Source organism: Protopterus annectens, chromosome 3.part1 (genome assembly GCF_019279795.1).
Source record: "Protopterus annectens isolate FY-2018-M chromosome 3.part1, PAN1.0, whole genome shotgun sequence".
Classification (NCBI taxonomy): Eukaryota; Metazoa; Chordata; order Ceratodontiformes; family Protopteridae; genus Protopterus; species Protopterus annectens.
The window spans coordinates 976,612,485-976,635,344 of NC_056732.1; the positions used below are offsets into that span (position 1 = coordinate 976,612,485).

Sequence of the window (22,860 nt, forward strand, 5' to 3'; positions counted from 1 at the left end):
TCCCCCTCCTGATAAAAGATCAAGACAAGTGGAGGATTATGCTTCCTCTGACCAGGTTTCAATTTCTTCAGATTCTTATGAGGAACAGGATTACACTTTTCCACCTTATGAAGACTCTGATACTGAAGACTCTATTCCCTCAGCATCTCCCCCTGAAGACTACTCCTTTGGGGAAACTTTACCATGAGGGAACATTTCCACTGGGAAGGCCAGGACTACTCTGATTCTAAGAAAAGGCTCCGAGAGTTCCTTTTACTACCCCAGCACAGACCTCTTGCTATCCCTCCAGTTTTGGATATTGTGGATGATGTTTACTTGTCTAGTCTAAATCCAGACTCTCTACCTCCTGCTCCAGCCAAACCAGACAGATACAATAGAGTACCAGACTCACACAAATTCCTTTATAAAAGCCCTGTGGCTGACCCAGAAACAATTTCCCAGGGTCCTAAGGGAGCTAAAGCTTCTATGGCTAAAAATCCTGTGCCCTCTGAAAGGGATTCCAGAGCCATAGATAGATGGGGAAAGAAAATATACACCTCAGCAACTCTGGCTATGAGAGCATTAAATTGTCAGTTTCACATGCTGAAATATCAGCAATTCCTGATGTCTCAATTAAAACAAAAAAAATGAGTACACAAACTGAACAGTCTGAATTCAAGGAAATGCAGGATCTGTTGCATGCAACTGAACAGGTGGGCAAACATACTTTACAATGTGGATTTGATTCATTGGAAGCTTCCTGTAGAGCAGCTGTTACTGGCTCTGTCATACGTAGACATACTTGGTTAAAAGAACAAACCCTTCCTGATCATGTTAAAGCAAAATTATTGGATTCACCTTTACAGCAGAATGTATTATTTGGTTTCAAAGCAGAAGAGGTTTTAAAGAAAATGGAGGATAAGACAAAGTCTATGCAGACGGTCATGGATTTTTTGCAGGTACAACCCCCTCGTTTCAGAAGAAATTGGCCAACGAAAAACTGGTCCTTTCCAGCTTCTGACAGATCACAGAGAGGCAAATACAGACGCCCAAGGGGCAGAGGTCAGTCACAAGGCCTCGCCAATGGGGCACTGCAACACAGAAGGGAGGAGAAGACAGGTCCCAAACTACTAGAAGGCAAACACAATGACTTAAACCTCAAACTACTGAGCAAAACTCTCTTGGCAGCTCCCTTGGGAGGAAAATTAGCATTTTTTACAGACGACTGGCGCATCGTCACAAAGGACAAATGGGTCTTAAGACATTATCTCACAAGGATACAGATTCCATTTCCACACCTTGCCAAGGATAAAAGGAATGCCATATCTGCCACAAAATCAATGGGCAGAGGCACAAAAACAAATTACAGCTCTCATGGACATGAGAGCCATTCAACTGGTACCTACACAGGAGCAAGGCCAAGGATTTTACTCGAGGCTCTTTCTAGTCCCCAGAAAGGACAATGCTTGGAGACCCATTCTGGACCTTTCAGTTCTAAACACCTTCTTGCAAGTACCCAAATTCAAGATGCTAACACTACAGCAGCTTCTTCCCATGTTGGGCAAGAAAGCTTGGCTAGTAACGTTGGACCTCAAGGAGGCATACCTGCATGTCCCTATCAGACAAAATTGCAGAAGATACCTCCGTTTCATTGCAGGTTCAACCCATTACCAATTCTCTGCACTGCCCTTTGGCTTATCTACTGCACCCAGGTTCTTCACAAAATGCCTGGCACCAGTAATTGCATACTGCAGACAGAGGAATTCAAATATACCCATACCTGGACGACTGCCTCATCCAAGCAGAAAGCAAGGACATTCTCTTACAACATCTGGCTTTTGTAAAACACCTTCTAAGTTGCCTAGGGTACATAGTAAACGAAAAGAAATCAAACCTAGTGCCCTCACAAAATATGACATTCCTGGCTGCCAGCTTGAATAAAACGGCCCAGATGGCTTATCTGATGCCAGACAAACAACTACAACTAACTCAATACTTCAAAACAATGGCAACAAAGACCCAACTCCCTGCAAGAAAAATTCTGCAGGCCTTGGGCTTCATGGCATCTTGCGTACTACTAATACCATTTGCAAAACTGCATATGAGGAAATTACAATTGTACCTAAAAAGCGTATGGACTCAACACAGCCACAGCTTGGAAACAATGATACCTCTCATTCCCTGCCTTCAACAGGAGTTTCTATGGTGGTCACAGGCATGTCACCTCAACAAGGGTCAGCCTTTCACCTTACCCCCAGCCAGGCAAACTATGACAACAGATGCATTGGACTATATCTGGGGGGCACACATGGCAGGACGGTGCGTTCAAGGCATATGGACTACAGATCAAAGGAATCTGCACATCAATTAAAAAGAAATGCTAGCTGTACAGAATGCCCTGACAGCCTTCAAGGACCTCTTACATCCAGGACAGCTTATAATAAGGACAGACAACACCACAGTAATGTGGTACATAAACAAACAAGGGGGTACACACTCCTTCCCTCTATGCAGGCAAGCAATGACTTTGTGGAACACAGCACTGGCTTACCAAGTTCAATTACAAGCTCAGTTCCTGCCAGGAAAAAAGAACACATTGGTAGACGACCTAAGCAGAAACATCATGGATCCCCATGAGTGGAAACTGGATCCACAAGTATTTGCAATGATAACTCAAAAATGGGGGTGCCCAGACATAGTTTTGGGGGTTGGCAAACACGTCTATCAGCTATCAAAATTTTGCACAAGGACATTTCACCATCAAGCTTGGAAAGTGGACGCACTCTCATTCAGTTGGAAAATGCTGACAGTATATGCCTTTCCTCCATTGCCCCTTCTCACAAAGGTGCTGCTGAAAGTCTGGATGGAGAGACCCCGAATGATACTCATTGCCCCAGACTGGCCACGCCAGCACTGGTACCCACTATTAAGGAACATGACCCAGGGCCCACCATGGATTTTACCACAAATTCCTCATCTGCTCACACAGCAAGGCAGTCAGATTCTACACAGCCAGCTCAAAACCTTACATTTGGCTGCATGGCAAATCACCTAAGCTACCAGCCAGCTCCTCTTTCACAAGCTGTTATGGATGTTATTCTGGAGACCAGGAGGCCCAGCACCAGGAAAGTCTACTCAGACAAATGGAAAAGATTTTGCGCCTGGAACCAAGCTAAAGGCCAAAATACCCTTCAGCCGGACATACCTCAGATTCTACAATATTTATTTAACTGAGATGTTACACAAAGGACTTTCAATATTTAACTGAGATGTTACACAAAGGACTTTCTTTTTCATGTATTAAAATCCACACCTCCGGTATTTCAGCTCACTACAACACGGATCCTCCCTTATTTTCACATCCACTTCTAAGGCAGTATCTCAGAGGGGCCAAAAACATTAGGCCTCCCAGAGAGCACCAACACCAACTTGAGACCTCAATTTTGTTCTGGAAAAACTTACGCTACCACCTTTTGAGCCAGCTTTCTCAGCTGACTTTTATATCATGGAAGACTGCCCTGCCCTGCTGCTAGCAATTACTTCAGCCAGAAGAGTCTCAGAGCTACAGGCACTAATGGCAGTAGAGCCTTTCCTCATTTTTCATCAAGACATAGTTTCTCTATGAACTAACCCCTCCTTTATGCCAAAGGTGGTATCCAGTGTGGCTTTAAATCAAACCATCCATTTACCCACCTTCTTTCCAAATCCACAGAACAAAGGAGAAAGACTCCTGCATTCCTTGGACATTCGCAGGCAACTACGTTACTACTTGGATAAAACTAAGATTTTCAGAAAATCTGACCAACTTTTTGTATCCAATGCTACAGCATCACAAGGAAAGGCTATCTCAAAACAGACCATTTCCAAATGGATAGGACATTGCATACGTTTTTGCTACACCCATCATGGAAAACCAGTTCCTGCTAGCATAAGGCCCCACTCTACCAGAGCAGCAGCTACATCTACAGCCTTCCTCAGGGGGATGCCAACCAAGGATATTCTGGAAGCTGCAACTTGGAGTTCAATACACACCTTCACCAAACAACTATCACTTACCACTTTACTCTAAGACTAGAGCTGGCTTCGCCATTGCAGTTTTGCAGGGCCTTCTAGCCTCCTCTAACCCTGTTTGACTCCACCTCCCATCCTTAGCTTTGGGATTCTACCCAAGTGTGATGACTGCAGCAGGGTAACACGATGAACATAGTACAGTTTTGTACCTACCATAAATGTAGATGTTAGAGTGTATACCCTGCTGCAGTCCAGGTTACTCTCCCTCCTTCCCCTCTGACCTAACTAAAACCTTTCAATACCTTAAAATCTGATACAACCTTTGTGGTGTATTTGGTTATAGCTGGAGGGATGTTTTGTTTGTGCTAAACTTTTATTATTGGTACTATCAACTGACCACCTTTTGGGGGGGCACCTGACATCTGGGGCAAGAAAAACTGAAGAAAATGGTGTCATATGCCTCTTGTATACCCCTGGCGCACTGACGTCAGGGAAGAAGCGACAGCAACCGACGCTGGACCAAGACTTTGGAATTCAGGCCGACTGCGGGACCGCCTGACGACAGGATAACCCAAGTGTGATGACTGCAGCAGGGTATACACTCTATCATCTACATTTATGGTAGGTACAAAACTGTACTTTTTGTACCTACCATAAATGTAGATGTTCGAGTGTTCACCCTGCTGCAGTCCAGGTTACCCCCTCCCTCCATCCCTTCTGAACTAGCTGAACTTATCTATACCACTCTATTCTATTCAACCTCTGTGGTGTATTTGCTTGTGCCTAAAGGTATTGTTTTATTTTTATCTAGCTATATATATATATATATATATATATATATATATTTTGCCTACCTATTGGGGGCACCTGACATCTGGGGCAAGCAAAACTGAAGAAAATAGCGTCGGATGCCTCTTCTATACCCCTGACGCTCTGATGTCAGGGAAGAAGCAACAGCAACAGACGCTGGACCAAGATTTTGGAACTCAGGCCGACTGCGGGACCGCCTGATGGCAGGATAACCCAAGTGTGATGACTGCAGCAGGGTGAACACTCGAACATCTACATTTATGGTAGGTACAAAACTGTACTTTCTGTGGCATGTAAGGCACGCCAAAAGGTTAGACAGATGTCTGCATTGTATATTGCCTTAGATTATTAACATGCTAATAACGATTTACTAAATTGCACCTCGTATTGAAAGAAGAGGAGGAGCCCAAAAGAAATAAGTACGGCAGTAAGGAAAATGAAGTCTGGGAAATCAGCAAGCACGGATGATGTCATGGAAGATTTGATCAAGTTGATGGGGGTGAGTTAAGGGAGAAGCTGTTCCTGAGGGTACTCCTAGCAGGAAGAGAGAGGCATATCCCAGATGACTGGAGAATAAGCATACTAGTGCCAGTGTACAAGAGCAAAGGGGACATTAACAACTGAGCATTATCGAGGTATCAAACTCCTGTCACACTGCATGAAAGTTCTGGAGAAGGTGATTGATAAAGGAGTAAGCAGAGTAGTAGAAATGAGGATGGGAGATGAGCAGTTCATATTCAGAGCAGGAAGAGGCACTACCTACCCCATGTTTGTAGTGAGACTGATAGTTGAGAAGAAGCTATAGGTGAGGAAGGAGTCCAGCTGGGCATTCCCAGACTTGGAGAAAGCATATGACAAGGCCCCAAGAAAGCTGATTTGGCCAGTCCTGTGGTGGTTTGAAGTCTCTGAAAAATTTGTAGAATTAATGCAGGCTATGTGCAAGTACCCATTGGCTCAAGTACGAACAGTGTTTGGTATCGCAGAGGGGTTCCCAGTGGGAGTGGATGTGCATCAGAGTTCACTTCCGAGCCCACTGCTGTTCATACTGGTGATGAACTGCATTAGCAAACAGGTCTGAGAGGAGAGATCAACAAAATTGCCATATACATACAGACTCTGAATAAGAACTTTAGCAAAGGTTAAGGAAATGGAATGCAAAACTGAAGGCATACTGTGCAAATAAGGCAGTTGTAATGGTAGCACATGGAGGAAATTGAAAGAAGCTGAAAACTGAGATAGAAGGGAATATAATGGAACAGGTTAACAGCTTTGGTTGCCTAGAAAGATGACTGAGGAGAAGGGAAGTCCTGAATGAGGAGATCAAAGCTAGAATCGGAAGGGCTGTTTCCAACTGGCATAGTGCGTCAGGAGTAGTATATGACAGAGAAATGACAAAGAAGCTGAAAAGTAAGGTGTACAGAACAGTGGTGTGACCAGTACTACTGTATGGTACGGAAACCTGGACAGTAATTGCGGAGCAGTTAAGGAAGCTAGAAGTGATGGAGATGGAAGTGACTGAGATGGGTGGGAGTTTGCACAACTGTGAGATGGGTGGGAGTTTGCACAACTGTGGGATAGATGAAGAAATGAGGACATCAGAGCAGAAGCCAAAGTAGCTCTAATTGCAGAGAAGGTCAAGGAGAACAGATTACAGTGGCTCGGACACGTGCAGAAGACAATCTGCGGAGGAAGAATTGAGACTGACTGGAAGAAATCAAGAGGAAATGGGGTGTCCAGCAAAGAGATGGATGAATTGTGTGAGAGAAGGCTTGCAGTAGTCTGGTATGACTGTCACAGAGGGTAGAAGAGTGACATTGTATATAGAGAGATGGTGACAGTTGATATGGCACCCCAACCCTATGTGGAAAAAAAATGGGGAAAGAAGGGGGTTGATTGCTAATTCAGTGGTGCTTAATCAGCATTCATCAGCTCAGTAATTTAACATTTTCTTTGTACAATGTAGGCGACGTGATTCGAGTTTGGATTTGTGCATGGTATGGTAAAATATGCACAGTTTCATCTCCTTGCTTTGTAAAACAAACGTGCACAAAGTCATTTTGCACATTTATGTACTATTGTACTGGTTTCACTAGCAAGTACATTGCTTTACCAAGGAGCAGGGCTTTCCAGTGCCTTCTTCAAAAAGTACACCTATCTTATTTGGGTAGAGCTTCATCTACAAATAAAATCCAAAGTGTGTAACTTCAGTGTGTATGCAGTCTTATTTTATTTTGTGTGAAGGGATAATATTTGGCTTTCCAGAGTAAAGGCAAGGTAAGTGTACTTAATTAGGGGTCATCACATTTATAGGACTGATTAAAGACTGCCTGTGTACATGCATACCAGGAAGTCTGATGGCTTGTATGCATATGTATTAAAGTGGTGGCGCAATGGTTAAGGTGCTTACCTTAGAAACACAAGGTGCAGGGTTTGATTCTCACAGGGGTTAATTGGTTAGACTTAAAATGGTCCATGAGGGCAATTAGCCTAGTAATAATCTATGAATCTATTTTCACAGAGTTACACAGAACATCATTTGTCATATATATATATATATATATATATATATATATATATATATATATATATATATACGAAGCAACATGTATACGCAATTATGGCACACCAGAAAGTGCCAACACAACTAACATTGAGCCCTTACTTTTTAATGTATTTTAAACTCTTCTTGATTTTGCCGGTACCGTAGCATTTCAAAGCACACAGGAGAAGAAAACTACAACTTCAGAAGATTAGATTAAATATAAAACCTCACTTTCATTACCCCACCATACTGATGTCGGATCTCTAACAGGCAGAGGAAAGCTTACCTGTACTAGCTCAGTCTGAAACAGAACCTAGCTTACCTGTACTAGCTCAGTCTGAAACAGAACCTTTCTTTATACAACTTTGCAGTTTTGAGTTAACCCAGAGTAATGTACACACAGTTTACAAAAAAAAAAAAACACAGTGGAATGTTTAATTCTTTATGCTCTTGTGGTAGATTTTTACATCAAAACATAGAATATCTACAAAGCAGCTTATCAGACCTACATTTGTTTGTTTGTTTGCTTGGCATTTGTTTAATGGGGAAGTCCGACTGGGTCATGAGGTACCCATTTTCAGCAGAGGCCCAGGGAGAAAAGCTCCAGATACATATATGGTTAAAGAATGAAAAACTAGACAGACAATAATCTGTGTTGCCCATACCTTACTTTGATAGAAGGAAGTTTCTCTGCTCACCTGAGAGAGGGGAGCTTTGAGCAGCCTATCTGTCCCTGGAGGAGTGATTTCAGCCCAGAAGTTAGTAGTTTATTGGCCATTTTGGGCTAATTTCTCTTTCATTTCCCTGCTATAAAAACCGCATTTGTGCGGTTTTGCGCACCAGGCAGTGCCGGCTAGCTATTCCCGGCTCCATGAAGTCTACTTTTCAATTTTTCCCTTGGAACTAGACAAACTTTCAGCTTAAGCACTCACACCATTCATTTCACAGCCCAGCACTTGCTCAAAACTCATAGCAAGCAATAATTAACCCTAGCGCTAGACCCCCCCTATACTGTTCAGAAGGACAAGGGTATCTATTCGTCGCTACCAGCCAATCAGTAAAACAGCTCACTTTACCTATTCAGGCATGTCCAAAGGGCAGTTTCAGGTGTACTCTCCAGTCCAACTGGTGAATCTTGGCATTTTGAGGCAATGTTACAACTGCCTCATGTACACAGAAAACCCTCTCCTCCTACCACCAAACACTAATATATGCAAGAGATGTAATTATACAGCCAAACTGGAGGCAAAGCTCTCTCAACCCAAAACTGAAACTGACAGTCAAGAGGAGAAGGGAAATACTTGCAACACAACACCAGTCTCACATAGACCTATTAAACCAACACCGGCAAATAACACACATAAATACACGAAAACATACTTGGAGGCTCTAAATAAAAATCTGCAAAAGAAACGGAGATCTCCAAAGCAGAAATCCAGGCAACCTCCACACCCCATCACAAATCGTGAAACACATACTTCACATAATCAGTGTGCAACGCAATCACAGCCCTTAAGGCAAAATAACATACCCAACATACTAGTAATAGACAACTCTATAGTCCGGCACACTGATGTCCCACTTAACTAGGCTGGACAAAGAGAAGGTTACAGTTAGCTGCCTGTCGGGCGCCAGGATCCGCTACATAACACAAGCACTCAGGTCGCTCCAGAACAAGTACAAATATGGCTCTGTCATTGTCCATGTTGGTGTGAATGACCTGAGATGTACCTCCCTGGACTATTTGAAAAGAGACACGGAAGAGCTCTCTGATCACGTAGCCTATGCTGGTATGACCGTGACCCTGAGTAGCATCCTGCCCTCACCAAGAATGATGCCACTGTATAAAGAAAAAATTATCAATTTCAACAATTGGCTAAATTTCTGGTGTCAAAGGGGATCCAGTATCTGTCCGCCTGGGATGACATGCTTGACCAGCCACGTTGCTTCGCAATAGATGGCTTGCACCTGTCACCCTTAAGCTTTCGAATACTGGCCAAGGCCTTTGCCGCCCCCTAGTGCCTTTTTTAGGCAAGGCTCAAAAGACAAACCCACCACTGTAAATAGCACAAGTAACCAAAAACTGAGGGTAATGCTACTCAACGCCAGAAGTCTAAACCTCAAAATGCATGCACTCGTGGCACTCCTTGGTATGGAGAACATTGATATTTGTGCAGTAACAGAAACCTGGTTTAAGGCTCCAGAGAGCATCCCAGCACTACTAGGCTATAATTCCTACCATACTTTTTTGCCACAGAACCTGGACCGAAACACAAAAGGCGGGGGTGTATCTATATTCATCAAGGATACCCACACCTCCAGATTAGTCGCGCAGCACTATGCCTCCGAGATCATCCATGTGCAATTAACAATGGGCAAAACTGCAATTCAAATTGTAGCTTAACATAATTGTAACATTATCAGCTGCTGCTCATGTTTAATAGTGGTCAGCTTTATGATACAAGTGTGATCACCCTCCATGACCAAGGATCCCCATTCCACATTTCTGGAGACACTGGGAAATATGAAGGTCCTACCAAACGCCCTAATATTGGGTGATTTCAATTACCCAAACATTAACTGGGAGGAACTACTCCAGTACTAACTCCCTTACCCAACGCTTCCTAGAATTTATAAACTCGAACTCCCTGGATCAACTGGGCAACACCCCCACCAGAGGTGACAACATGTTGGACCTGGTCATCACCAACATGGGTGACCGGTGTTACACACTGGAGTTCAACCCCTCGCTGGTTAGATCAGACCATAGACTAATCACTCTGGATAGCCACATTCTGCCCCCATCCCCAATCAAGGAAACCACCATGAAAAACTTTTCAAAAGCAAACTTCACGTTACTTAAGACCAAGGTGGAAAGGTTCACAGCCCCCATGTTAAAGACAACACTGTCCAAGCTGCTGAATCCCTTACAAAGGCACTCTATGAGCACCTGCAAGAATGCATGGATTGTGCTATCCCAAGCAAAACCAAGACTCACTCCTCCAAGAAAAGGAAACCAGTCTGGTGGACCCCTGCTATAAACAAGCTATACAATAGAAGGAGGAAACTAGTACAGAAAAGAGAAAAATCCCAAGAAGGAAAGAAATCCCTGATCTGTATCAACAAGAAACTACGATCCCTCATAAAATCACCCAAGGCTAGCTTCGAAAGAAAAATTGCCAAGGACTCCAAAGATGACCACAAAGCTTTCTTTAGCTGTGTCAAGAACCTAAGTGGAAACTCTGAGATCTGCTATGAGTTAGTGCAGAATGGCCCAGAATTCACTGAACCGACTGATATTGCCAACATTTTGGCAGGCAGGTTTAGTGCAAACTTCAACTTCCTCTCAGCCCCTAAAGGGCCCATAACCATACCAGAAGAATGCCCCGGCAATCACTGACACACGGGTTAAAACAGCCCTATCCAAAGCCAAAAACACAGCTTCAGTGGGACCGGATGGTGTCCCAGGCTGTGTCTTACACAAGTTCCAAAATGAACTAACCCCTCACCTAAACACACTGTTCAAACTCAGCCTTTCTACAGGCTATGTACCCATGGAGTGGCACACAGCAACAGTTATCCTGCTTCACAAAGGTGGAGCCACAACGGACCCCAGGAACTTATCACCCTATAAGCCTGACTAGCCTGGTCTGCAAGGCTATGGAGCGCATCATCATGGAACTCATTAACAGAGACATTGGGAACCTCCAAACATTGGACTCTACCCAGTTTGGCTTTAAGGGCAGATCATACCTCCTAAACCTGGTGGACTTCTTTGAGACAGTTACCAAGGTTTTAGACGAGGGAAAGGAGGTCTACACAGCCTACCTAGACCTCGCAAAGGCTTTCGACACCATTCCCCATTCTGGTATTATAGACAAGCTCACCAGCCTGAACATAAACTCCTACGTCACAAGATGGGTTGCCAATTGATTCATGGATAGAACCTACACAGTGAGAGTTGCAGGCTGTAAGTCCGACTCTAAACTGGTTACAAGTGGCGTTCCCCCAGGGCTCAGTACTGGGACCCCTCCTTTTCGATATATACTTCTCAGAGGTACAGGCAAGCACAGGAGGACTATGGCTTACCAAGTTCACAGACGACTGCAAACTGGGGGCCATAATTGACTTTCCAGCTGATGCAGACATTCTCCAGAAGGGTCTCCTGAGACGGATACCTGGAGTCAAAATCATGGCCTCAAGCTAAATGTCAAAAAGTGCATAGTCATCCCCTTTGGAAAAAACAAAGTACTCATGAACCACCACATATGTGGTAGTCCCCTAAATACAGAAAATGTAATAAGGGATCTGGGGACCCAAGTAGATAGTGGTCTCTCCTTTGATAATCATATTGCCAAGGTGGGTAGAAAATCCTTCTATGTGGCCCACCTTTTCACAAAAGGGTTCGCATCTAGAACAAAAGAGGTTATTGTGCCCCTCTACTCATCACTCATCAGACCCATCATAGAGTACAGCGCCCCATTTGGGATGTACCTTACAAGACACCTGCAACAGCTGGAAAGACCACAGAAGGTGAATCCTCACCAAGAGGATTACTGGCCTCAAACAGATGCCCTATGCAGCCCGACTGAAGAAACTCCATCTGTACTTTGTTGCATACCGCTTACTCACAGATGATCTCTGCCTGACATACAAGGCCATGTCCAACCCAGAATTGATGGACATGCTTCACCTAAAAAAAAAAAAAAAAAAAGAAAAAACAAATCCCCGAGAGCCACACGCTCTAGTGATCTAAACCTCACCACAGCGATACATAGGACGTGCTGGAGTGATAGATTCCTGTCCCAGAGACTCCCCGTGCTTTGGAACAGGATTCCAATCTACATTAGGTAGAGCCCCTCACTAACACTCTTGACGAGTGGATGGGAAACAGAAAATGTACCCCGGGGATCACTGCAGTGGCTCTGCTGGACAGAGGCACAGGGAACTAATCTGAGGGGGCGGCTTATAGATGCCCTGGGCAGACGTCCTAATACTTACCTATGAACCTATAACATCCAAGGACAAGTATTAAAGCAACACATTAGTCAGAATGTTATATTCTCAGTCATAACATTCAAGCACAAAATTTGAAAGACTACACATTTAGTTTGTCAGAATAAAAACTCAGCATACATAATAAAGTCAGCGTTCAAGCATAAATTATATGGAAGGCCTGATAATGGGAAAATGCAGCATTATTTACATAATAGATGATTATCATAACGATTATTAATATTCTAGAGGTCAAGAAATATGGTAACAGATTCTATTGGTGAAGGTGTAGGATAGTACAAGTAGAGAAGGATAAGGTGTGATAGAGGGGATAGTGGAAATAGATGTGAAAAAGGTACGAGTGTAACCGCAGGGAAGTGTGTGTAGAGGAAGGGAGGGTAGGGTAAGTTAGTAGTGGGGATAGAGACAGTAGAGGTGGAAGAAGAGTACCTCAGCCTGGGCTCATACGTGAACAGAAGTTTCTGCTGCTAATGACACAGTACCCCTGCATTAACAAGCAAGGTATTTGTTGACTTTGGCTTTTTGTGATATGGACAATAAAAGACCAAGACTGTTTTCCTTTTGTACACCACTAGTTACTTCTGGTCCTTTTAATAGCAGTCTTAATTCACATGCACTCAGTCTGCAGTGAATCCAGCCAACTTGGTACTTTTTAAATTGGAATATTTTATCCTTTGACAGAATTCAGATCTCAGCCCTTTCAGCGATTACTCATCAGTGATTCTTTTGCCTGTCAAGCAGCCAAAATAGTTTCCATGTTCACTGCAGCCTGTTGGACTGCTTGGCAAGTACTGGATAACTTTATCTTCAGAATTCACAGTGGGAGAAATGATCAAAAGCCATAACTTTGAATGTGTTGGAGCTGTACTTTGCAATAGTTCTGACATAACAGTGAAATGGGATAGGAAAATGGGCGTCTTGAGTATCTTTCCAGGGTAACCCACAGTGCCTAATACAGTAACATTATCAGCTGCTGCTCATGTTTAATAGTGGTCAGCTTTATGATACAAGTGTGATATTTGCCAGGTATTTTACCTGATACTCTTGAGTACTTTAAATTCTTAGCTAAGTGATACCCACATTGTATACTTGTATGTTTTTTTTTTCCTTTTCATGTTGCATTACATTGCAGTGTGCAGTTTCTTGTTGCATATCGTGGACATTCTAACCTTTTTGGTAAATTTAATGAGATAGCAATATATTTTACACCCTGCTGATGGAAATGAATCTAGGAAAGCAAGACTGTGTCTGGAGGAGCCGAACTGTGCATAACACCAAGTAGTTTCCCTTTCTCTTCTATTCCCAGTAAAAAAATGCTGTCTTCCTTTGAAATCCTTCTCTTACCATTTAGTGTTTGTGCCAACTAGCCCTCCACATAGGTTCATAGGCGTGTACTAAGCTAATGGCTCTGGAGCCTTTACAAGCCTAGCCCGTAGTAGTGCCTTGGCATTGTGCCGCGTGACTTTAGTTCTCAGTGCCTCTATCAAGTAGAGCCACTGGAGTGATCCCCAGGGTGAACTTTCTATTTCCCATCCACTCATCAAGATTTCTCTTGAAGAGGGCCAGTGAGGTGCTCTGTTTGTTTGACATGTATGGGAAGTCTATTCCAGAGCATGGGCAGTCTCTGGGTTATGCAATTGTCACTCCAGCATGTTCTGCTGATAGTGCTAATGAGGGTGAAGTCTCTGGAGCATGTGGTGCGGAGCAATTTGGATTTCTTTAGATGTAGCATTTCTAACAGAGCTTGGTCAGACATGGCTTTGTAAGTCAAGCAGAGATCGCCTCTTAGTAGATGATATGAGACAGCGAATAGCTGGAGTTTTTTTGAGTCTGTCTATGTAGCGCATGTGTTTAAGGCCTAGGATCCTCTTTGTGAGGTACTTTTGTGGCCTTTCCAGCTGTTGCATGTGTCTAGTGAGGCACATGCCACATGGGGCATTATACTCAATGACTGGCCTAATGAGGGAAGAGTAGAGAGAGATGATGACCTCTTTCTTCCTGTATGCAAAACCGTTGGTTATGAGATGTGCCACATAGGACTTTCTGACCACAGTGGCAATGTGGTGGTCGAAGGAGAGGTTGCTGTCAGCCTGTGTCCCCAGATCTCTTATAACGCCTTCAGTGTTTAGTGGGCTCCTATCGATGTGGTAATTAGTGGGAACTGAGTTTTTCCCAAAGGGGATGATTACACATTTTTTGGCATTAAGCTTAAGGCCATGGTTTTGACACCAGTCATTGATCTCAGTGAGGCCTTTCTGTAGGATGTCTACATCACTTGGGGAGTTAATAATGGCTCCCAGCTTGCAGTAGTCTGCGAACTTGGGTAGATAGAGTCCCTCTCTGTTGGCCTGGACTTCTGAGAAGTAGATGTCAAACAGGAGAGGACCCAGGACCAATCTCTGTAGGACTCCACTCATAACTGGTCATCAGTCTAACTTGGAGTCCGCTACTTTCACACTGTGGGCTCTGTCAGCCAATTTGCAACCCACCTAGTGATATAGGGGTTGATGCCTAGTTTGATGAGTTTATCAATAATTCCTGAGTGGGGAATGGTATCAAGGGCCTTAGCCAGATCGAGGTTGGCTGTATGAACTGCCTTGCCCTCATCCACAGCCCTGGTGACTGACTCAAAGAAGTCAGCCAGGTTGAACAGGCATGATCTACCCTTCACAAAACCAAATTACGTGGGATCTAGAGTTTTGGAGATTCCCTATATCCTTCTTAATTAGGTCCGTGATGGTGATGCACTCCATACCTTACATATCAGACTCGTCAGGCTAATGGGGCGATAATTTCCAGGGTCTGTAGTCGCTAGCCCCTTTATGGAGAGGGATGACTATAGCTGTGTGCCATTCGGTAGGGACAAAGCCTGAGGTGAGGCTGTGATTGAACAGAGCACACAGATGTGGTGCCAGTTCACTTTGTAGTTCATGTGGAACACATTCAGGGATATTGTCAAGTCCCATGGAAGCTGTATTCTTGGCCTTGGACAATGCAGCTTTGACCTGTGTTGCAGTAATCCTGGCTGCCTGGCATTCCTCCAGTGTTGTGATTTGTCCTTTGTGGGGAGAGAGGAGTAAAATTGACACTGAATCTGTTGGCCAGTATGTTGGCAATATCTGTTGGCTCAGTATAGGAGGTACCATTGTGCAGTAACTCAGAGCAAACCTGGGTATTGCCGTGGAGATTCTTCATAGAGCTATAGAAGGCTTTGTGGTTGTTTTTAGTGTCTGTCGCAATTCTGCCTTCATAGTTTGCTTTAGAGGTTTTGATGAGGGATCTCAACTTTATGTTAAGGCTAATAAGGGAGTTTTTCCAGTCTTGGGACTTACCTTTTTCTGCAACAGTTTCTATTAATGGCAAGGGACCACCAGTTTGGCTTCCTTTTTTTTGGAGGAGAGAGTCTTGGTTCTGTTGGGTATGGCTAGTTCCATGCAGTGCATTGATGTATGATTTGGCAGTCCTGCATTTATTTTCCATTGACATGGGTGACGTGAAGTTAGCCACGTCTGATGTTCTTCGTGTTTCACTGTTGCAGTCATTACATTTGGGTAATCTGCTGGCAGTTTGCCCTCAAGTCAGCCTGAATTCCACAGTCTTGGGTCCTGCGTTGGTTGCTGTCTTCTCTTCCATGATGTTAGGTCGTCAGGGGTATAAAACATGCAGCCGATGCCATTTTCTTTAGTCTTTCTTGCTGAGCGGTGCCCGAAGCAGAAGCATTTCGCAAGTGCCGGTTGGCCAACTACTGAAATATTCAAGTTTGAGTTTCAGATCCGAAGTCTTCACTAAAGCGAAGTACCCCGTTGGGGAAACTTTTTTTCTTGCTTTTTACCGATGTCAGAAAAAGTTAATAATTGTGTTACTTGTGGGAAGCAAATACCTCATAAGGATTTCCATGTATACTGTATTCCTTGCCTAGGCCCTGATCACAACGTGCCTGGCTGTTGGTTTTGTGCTAGATTTAACCAACGCACTATTAAGTGCCGATATATTTTTGCATCAAAGTATTTTGGAAACAGATTTAACTACCCAGAAATGTCGTGGGATAGCAATCTGACTACCGGAGTACATAAAAAAACGCAAATAAAAGGACAGAGAAAGGCAGTCGAGATCCAAAACCGATGACAAAGCTTATCCTAAGCCAGTCACTGGTTCACCGGCACTCAGTGAGATGCTTTCGCAGCCCCTGATACCCATACCTTCGAGTCGCAAGCCTCTACCAACACCCATGTGGAGTCCGGCATGCCGCAAGATACTCAAGGTATTGGACCGACGGATGTTTCTCCCTCGGATGGGTCCAGAGCCGCTGAGCAGGCACCGGCTTCTGAGGGTGTATTCATACCTCAACATTTGTATATCAAACAGACGATAGCTGCAAAACCAAAGACAAAAGCAACTTCTAAAACTAAAAAAAAACTGACGCATGAGCCACGTGCACAGACCTCTATGCCTAAAAAGCAGATGATCAAAATGGCTGAAGACCTTATTACCTTGATCAGTGGTACCCATCCCCCTCCAGATAAGAGGCCTAAGCAAGACACTAATTATGAATCTTAGATCAGGTTTCCATTTCTTCTGATTCCACTTCTGATCAGGAATACCTCCCTATGAGGATTCTGATGCCGAGGAGTCTATTCCATCTGCATCTCCTCCTGAGGATTATTCGTTTGGAGAAACCTTGCATACTTTGAGGAAGCATTTTCACTGGGAGAGTCAAGACTTCTCAGAATCAAAAATGAGGCTCAGGGATTTCCTCCTTCTCCCTCAGCACAAGCCTTTAGCCATTCCCTGTTTTAGACATTGTGGATGATGTGTTTTCAGAGTCAAGCTTGACCCCTGACTCCTTACCTCCGGCTCCCAGTAAGCTTGACAGATATTACAGGGTCCCTGACTCACATACATTTTTATTTAGAAACCCTGCTGCTGTTCCTGAAACTATTTCACAGGGTCCAAAGGGAGTTAAGGCCTCAACAGCAAAAACTCCTACTCCCTCTGACAGAGATTCAAGGACACTAGACAGATGGGGAAAAAAGGTTTATACATCTGCAGGTAGGGACGAAAAAAAAGTGAAGAGCAAAAAAAAAAAAAAGGTCTTTAATGCAGAGCACAGTTCCACATTAAGGATCTGCACTAAACACGGAGCCAATCAAAAATCGATAAACACGGAGCTACTTCTGTTTAATGTGGAACACAAGAAGCTCCGTGTTTAGCGATTTTTGATTGGCCTGTATGCCAGGTATACAGACCAATCAAAAAAAAAAAAAAAAAAAAAACGAAGCGGAGGCTGGCCGTGATTTAAACCGGCAGGGCGGGACTCGGGATCAGGCTGCTGATCTCGGGACAGTCCCACCCAAATAGGGACGTCTGCAACCTTGACAATCAGGGCCTTAAACTGTCAATTTCATATGCTAAAGTACCAACAACATGTTATGGGATTGCAGAAACAGAAAATTATGTTGACTTCAGAATGTACAGAAAATAAAGAATTGCAGGAATTATTGCATGCAGCTGAACAAGTTGGAAAGCCTACTTTTCAGTGTGGTTTTGATTCCTTAGAGGCCTCCTGCAGGGCCGCAGTTACTGGATCTGTGATTAGGAGACATGCCTGGTTAAAGGAACAAAATTTTCCTGATCATGTTAAAGCTAAATTGCTAGATGCACCTTTATAGCATGATTCTGTTTGTTTGGTATTAAGGCAGAATAGGTTTTAAAGAAAATGGAAGACAAAGCTAAGTCTATGCAAACTGTGACTTCTTACAAGTGCAGCCACCAAGATTCAGTAGACACTGGCCTACAAAAAAATTGGTCCTTTCCTATGTCAGACAGAGCTCAAAGGGGCAAATCCGGACGCCCTAAGGGTTCCAGATACCAGGCGCACGATTCATACAGGTCAAAGCAATGGGGCGCTTCTACCTCCAAATCTGGAGGAGATAAAGCGCAAACCTACAGAAAATAATCCCAATGACTTCCCTCTTCCTACACCAGCACTTATCTTTTGACAGCACCCATGGGGGAAAGTTAGCACTTTTTGCTCAAAATTGGCAGTTAATAACCCAGGACAAGTGGGTACTAAACATAGTATCACATGGATACAGATTCCATTTCCACACTCTGCCAATGGCAGATGGTTGGCCAGATCTGCCAAAAAATGAATGGGCAGAGGCACAAAAACAGGTTACATCCCTCATGGATATGGGGGCCATTCAGCCAGTACCAGAACAGGAAAAAGGACAAGGTTTTTACTCAAGACTGTTCTTGGTACCCAGAAAGGACAAGGCCTGGCAGCCAATACTGGATTTATTGATTTTTGAACACATACATGGACATTCCAAAATTCAAAATGCTGACTTTGCAGCAGCTTCTGCCCATGCTGGGCAAGAATGCTTGGCTGGTGACACTAGACCTAAATGAGGCATACCTGCATGTCCCAATAAGACAATTTTGCAGAAGATACCTTAGATTCAAGGCTGTCTTAATGCATTACCAATGCTCTGCACTGCCCTTTGGCTTATCTACTGCACCCAGGGACTTTACAAAGTGCCTGGCACCAGTAATTGCATTTTGCAGACAAAGAAGTATACAAACATATCTTTACTTAAACGACTGTCTCATTCAGGCAGAGAACAAGGACATTTGTCTTCGACACCTGGCTTTTGTGAAAAGGCTTCTAACATGCCTAGGGTACACAAACAAATCTCAAAAGATAACATTCCTGCGTGCAAGCTTGAATACAACTGCCCAGATGGCTTACCTCACGCCAGACGAGCAAAGGCAACTGACTACTTACTTTAAACTGGCAGCAAAACCCCAGTTATCTGCAAGACAAATTCTGCAGGCTCTGGGCTTCATGGCATCCTGCATCCTACTGATTCCATATGCAAGACTGCATATGAGGAAACTTCAATGATACCTGAAAAGTTTATGGAGTCAACATTCTCACAGTCTGGAAGCAATGATTCCTTTCATTCCCTGCCTACAACAGGAGTTTCTATGGTGGGCAAAGGCATGTCACCAAAACATGGGATGGGCCTTCACCCCCCCCCCGCCAGCCAAACCTTAACAACAGACGCCTCGGATTATGCCTGGGGGGGTCCACATAGCAGGAAGATGCATTCAGGGCATATGGACCCCAAACAAATGCATCTACATATCAACCAGAAAGAGATGCTAGCTGTTCAAAATACCCTAACAGCCTTCAAGGACTTACTTCATCCAGGACAACTACTGATAAAGACGGACAACACCACAGTCATGTGGTATATAAACAAGCAAAGGGGCACACACTCATACCCCCTTTGCAGATTAGCCATGGCACTGTGGGACACAGCTTTGATCTACCAAATACATCTTCAAGCTCAATTCCTGCCAGGAAAACAAAATACACTGGCATACGATTTAAGCAGAAATCTTATGGATACTCACAAGTGGAAACTAAATCCACAAGTCTTCAGGATGATGATAAAGAAGTGGGGGAGCCCAGACATAGATCTATTTTCCTCTCCTCAAAATTATCAATTGAAAAGATTCTGCACAAGGACTTATCACAGACAAGCATGGAAAGTGGACGCCCTATCCTTTTTTGGAAAAACCTATCAGTTTACGCCTTTCCTCCTCTGCCTCTTCTCCCCAAGGTCCTCCTAAAAGTCAGACAAGAGAAACCAAAGATGATACTAATTGCCCCGGACTGGCCCCGCCAGTACTGGTACCCAATCCTAAGGAAATTGTCTCAATACCCAACTTGGACCTTACCTCAAAGCACTCAACTACTGTCCCAGCAAAACAATCAGATCCTGCACAGTCAACTACAGACACTGAACCTGGCAGCATGGCTGATCATGTAGTTATACAAACAACACCTCTCAGTAAAGCTGTGATGGTTGTCATTTTGGAAGCCAGAAGGCCTAGTACTAGAAAATCTTATGCTGACAAATGGAAGAGATTCTGTGCTTGGAATCGACCACAAGGAACTGATACAGCAGAACCAAATATTCCTCAGATATTACAATACTTAACTGAGATGCTTGACAAAGGCCTATCTTTCTCATCAATTAAAATCCATGCCTCTGCCATTTCGACTCATTACAATACAGAGCCACCAATCTTTTCTCATCCTTTACTAATGCAGCATCTTAGAGGAGCCAACAATTTAAGGCCTCCTAGAAGATCACCATTACCTGCATGAGACCACAATTGTGTTGGAAAAGCTCACCCTGCCTCCATTTGAACCAGCTGCTACTGCTGATATAAAGTTCTTATCATGGAAAACCGCTCTGCTACTAGGAATTACTACAGCAAGAAGCGTTTCAGAGCTACAGGCCCTCATGGTTGTAGAGCCTTTTATCATATTTTACCCAGACAGTGTGTCTGTGAGGACAAATCCTGCTTTTATGCCTCAGGTGGTTTCCAGTGTGGCTCTTAACCAAGCAATTCATCTGCCAACCTTTTATCCAAATCTGCAGAACAAGGGGGAGAGAATTCTGCATTCCTTGGATGTACACAGACAGCTAAGATTCTACTTGAGCAGGACTAAAGCTCTAAGAAAAACTGAGCAATTGCTGGTGTCATATGCTGCAGGATCAGAAAGAAAGGTTATTTCAAAGCAGACAGTTTCAAAGTGGATAAGCCACTGCATCCGTTTCTGCTACCTACACCTTGGTAAACCTGTGCCTAAGGGCATTAGGTCTCAATCCTAGAGCGCTGCTACTTCAGCAGCCTTTCTCAGAGGAGTAGCAACCAAAGACATTCTAGAGGCTGCTACTTGGAGTTCTGTTCACACCTTCACAAAGCATTATATTTGCCTCTCTACTCTAAGTCTAGGGCAGGCTTTGCCACTGTAGTTCTGCAGGGCTTTATAGCCACCCCTAATGCTTTTTAGCTCCAGCCTCCCAACCATAGCTTTGGGATTCTACCCAAATATAATGACTGCAACAGTGAAACACGAAGAACATAGTACAGTTGTGTACACTTACCATAAATGTAGATGTTCGAGTGTATTCACTGTTGCAGTCCAGGTTACCCTCCCGCCATCCCCCTGTCATTCTGGAGTTTATCTTTCCTTCTCTATCTTCTACAACCTATGTGGTGTATTTGCTTGTAGATGAAGGTAAAGTTTATATTGATGCTGGTGTATTTGCTTATAGATGAAGGTAAAGTTTATATTGATGCATGTATTTAAGTGTGTGTGTGTGTGTGTGTGTGTGTGTGTGTGTGTGTGTGTGTGTGTGTGTGTATATGTATATGTATATATATATATATATATATATATATATATATATATATATATATATATATATGTGTGTGTTTGTATAGATATATATATATTTATATATATATATATATATATATATATATATATATATATATATATATATATATATATATATATATATATATATATTTGCTACCTTTTTGGAGGCACCTGACATCGGGGGCAAGAAAAACTAAAGAAAATGGCATCGGCTGCATGTTTTATACCCCTGACGACCTGACGTCATGGAAGAGAAGACTGCAACTGACGCAGGACCCAAGACTTTGGAATTTAGGCCGACTGAGGGCAACCTGCCAGCAGATTACTCAGATGTAATGACTGCAACAGTGAATACACTCTAGCATCTACATTTATGGAGCCCAAAGTCAGCTTTGGAGAAACTTTTCATGGTGGTTACCTTTGCGGGGGGTGTGGGTGAGATGTGGATTTCCAAGGTGATTAGTTTGTGGTCTGATCTAACCAGGGAGGAATTGACTATTGGTGTAGAGCAACGGTTGCCCATGTTAGTAATAACTAGGTCAAGGATGTTGCTTCCTCTAGTGGCAGTAAGAATGAGCTGATCCAGGGCATTGGAATTGATGAATTCCAGGAAGCGTTGGGGCAGTGTATTGGTGCATGACTACTCCAGGAAGCGTTGGGGCAGTGTATTGGTGCATGAGTAGTTTTCCCAGTTGATGGAGGGATAGTTGAACTAGTTGTATGACAGTGTTGGGTTGGATCCTAGTAGTTTCCAGGGTGCTTAGGAACATGGAGTGAGAGTTTTGGGACATGGTTGGGACCTATAGCAGGCTACGACCTGAATCGCAGTCTTACCCAATGTTTGTTGTACCTGAAGTATCTCAGATGCGTTATGCTGGGCTACTAGTCTGGAGGTGTGCATATCTTTTATAAATATGGAGACACCACCACCTTTAGAACTTCTATCCATGATGTTCTTCGTGTTGCACTGTTGAAGTCATTACATTTGGGTTATCTGCTTGCAGGTAGCCCTCAGTCGGCCTGATTAACAAAGTCTTGGGTCCTGCGTCGGTTGCTGTCCCTTCTTCCATGACGTCAGGTCGCCAGGGGTATAAAGCATGCAACCGACGCCATTACATCAGTCTTTCTTGCCGTGCGGTGCCTGAAGCAGAAGCAGTTCGCAAGTGCCGGTCGGCCGACTCCTGAAATTTTCGTTTTCGAGTTTCAGAACCGAAGTCTTCAACTAAAGCTAAGTACCTCATTGGGGAAACTTTTT

General features: G+C 43.7%; 1 protein-coding gene across 1 annotated transcript in view; it reads left to right on the forward strand.

Moving 5' to 3' along the window:
- Nucleotides 1-22,860, forward strand: part of TRAM1 (translocation associated membrane protein 1) — a 641,016-nt gene that overhangs the window by 59,253 nt on the left and 558,903 nt on the right. The gene's annotated exons all lie outside the window — the stretch shown is intronic.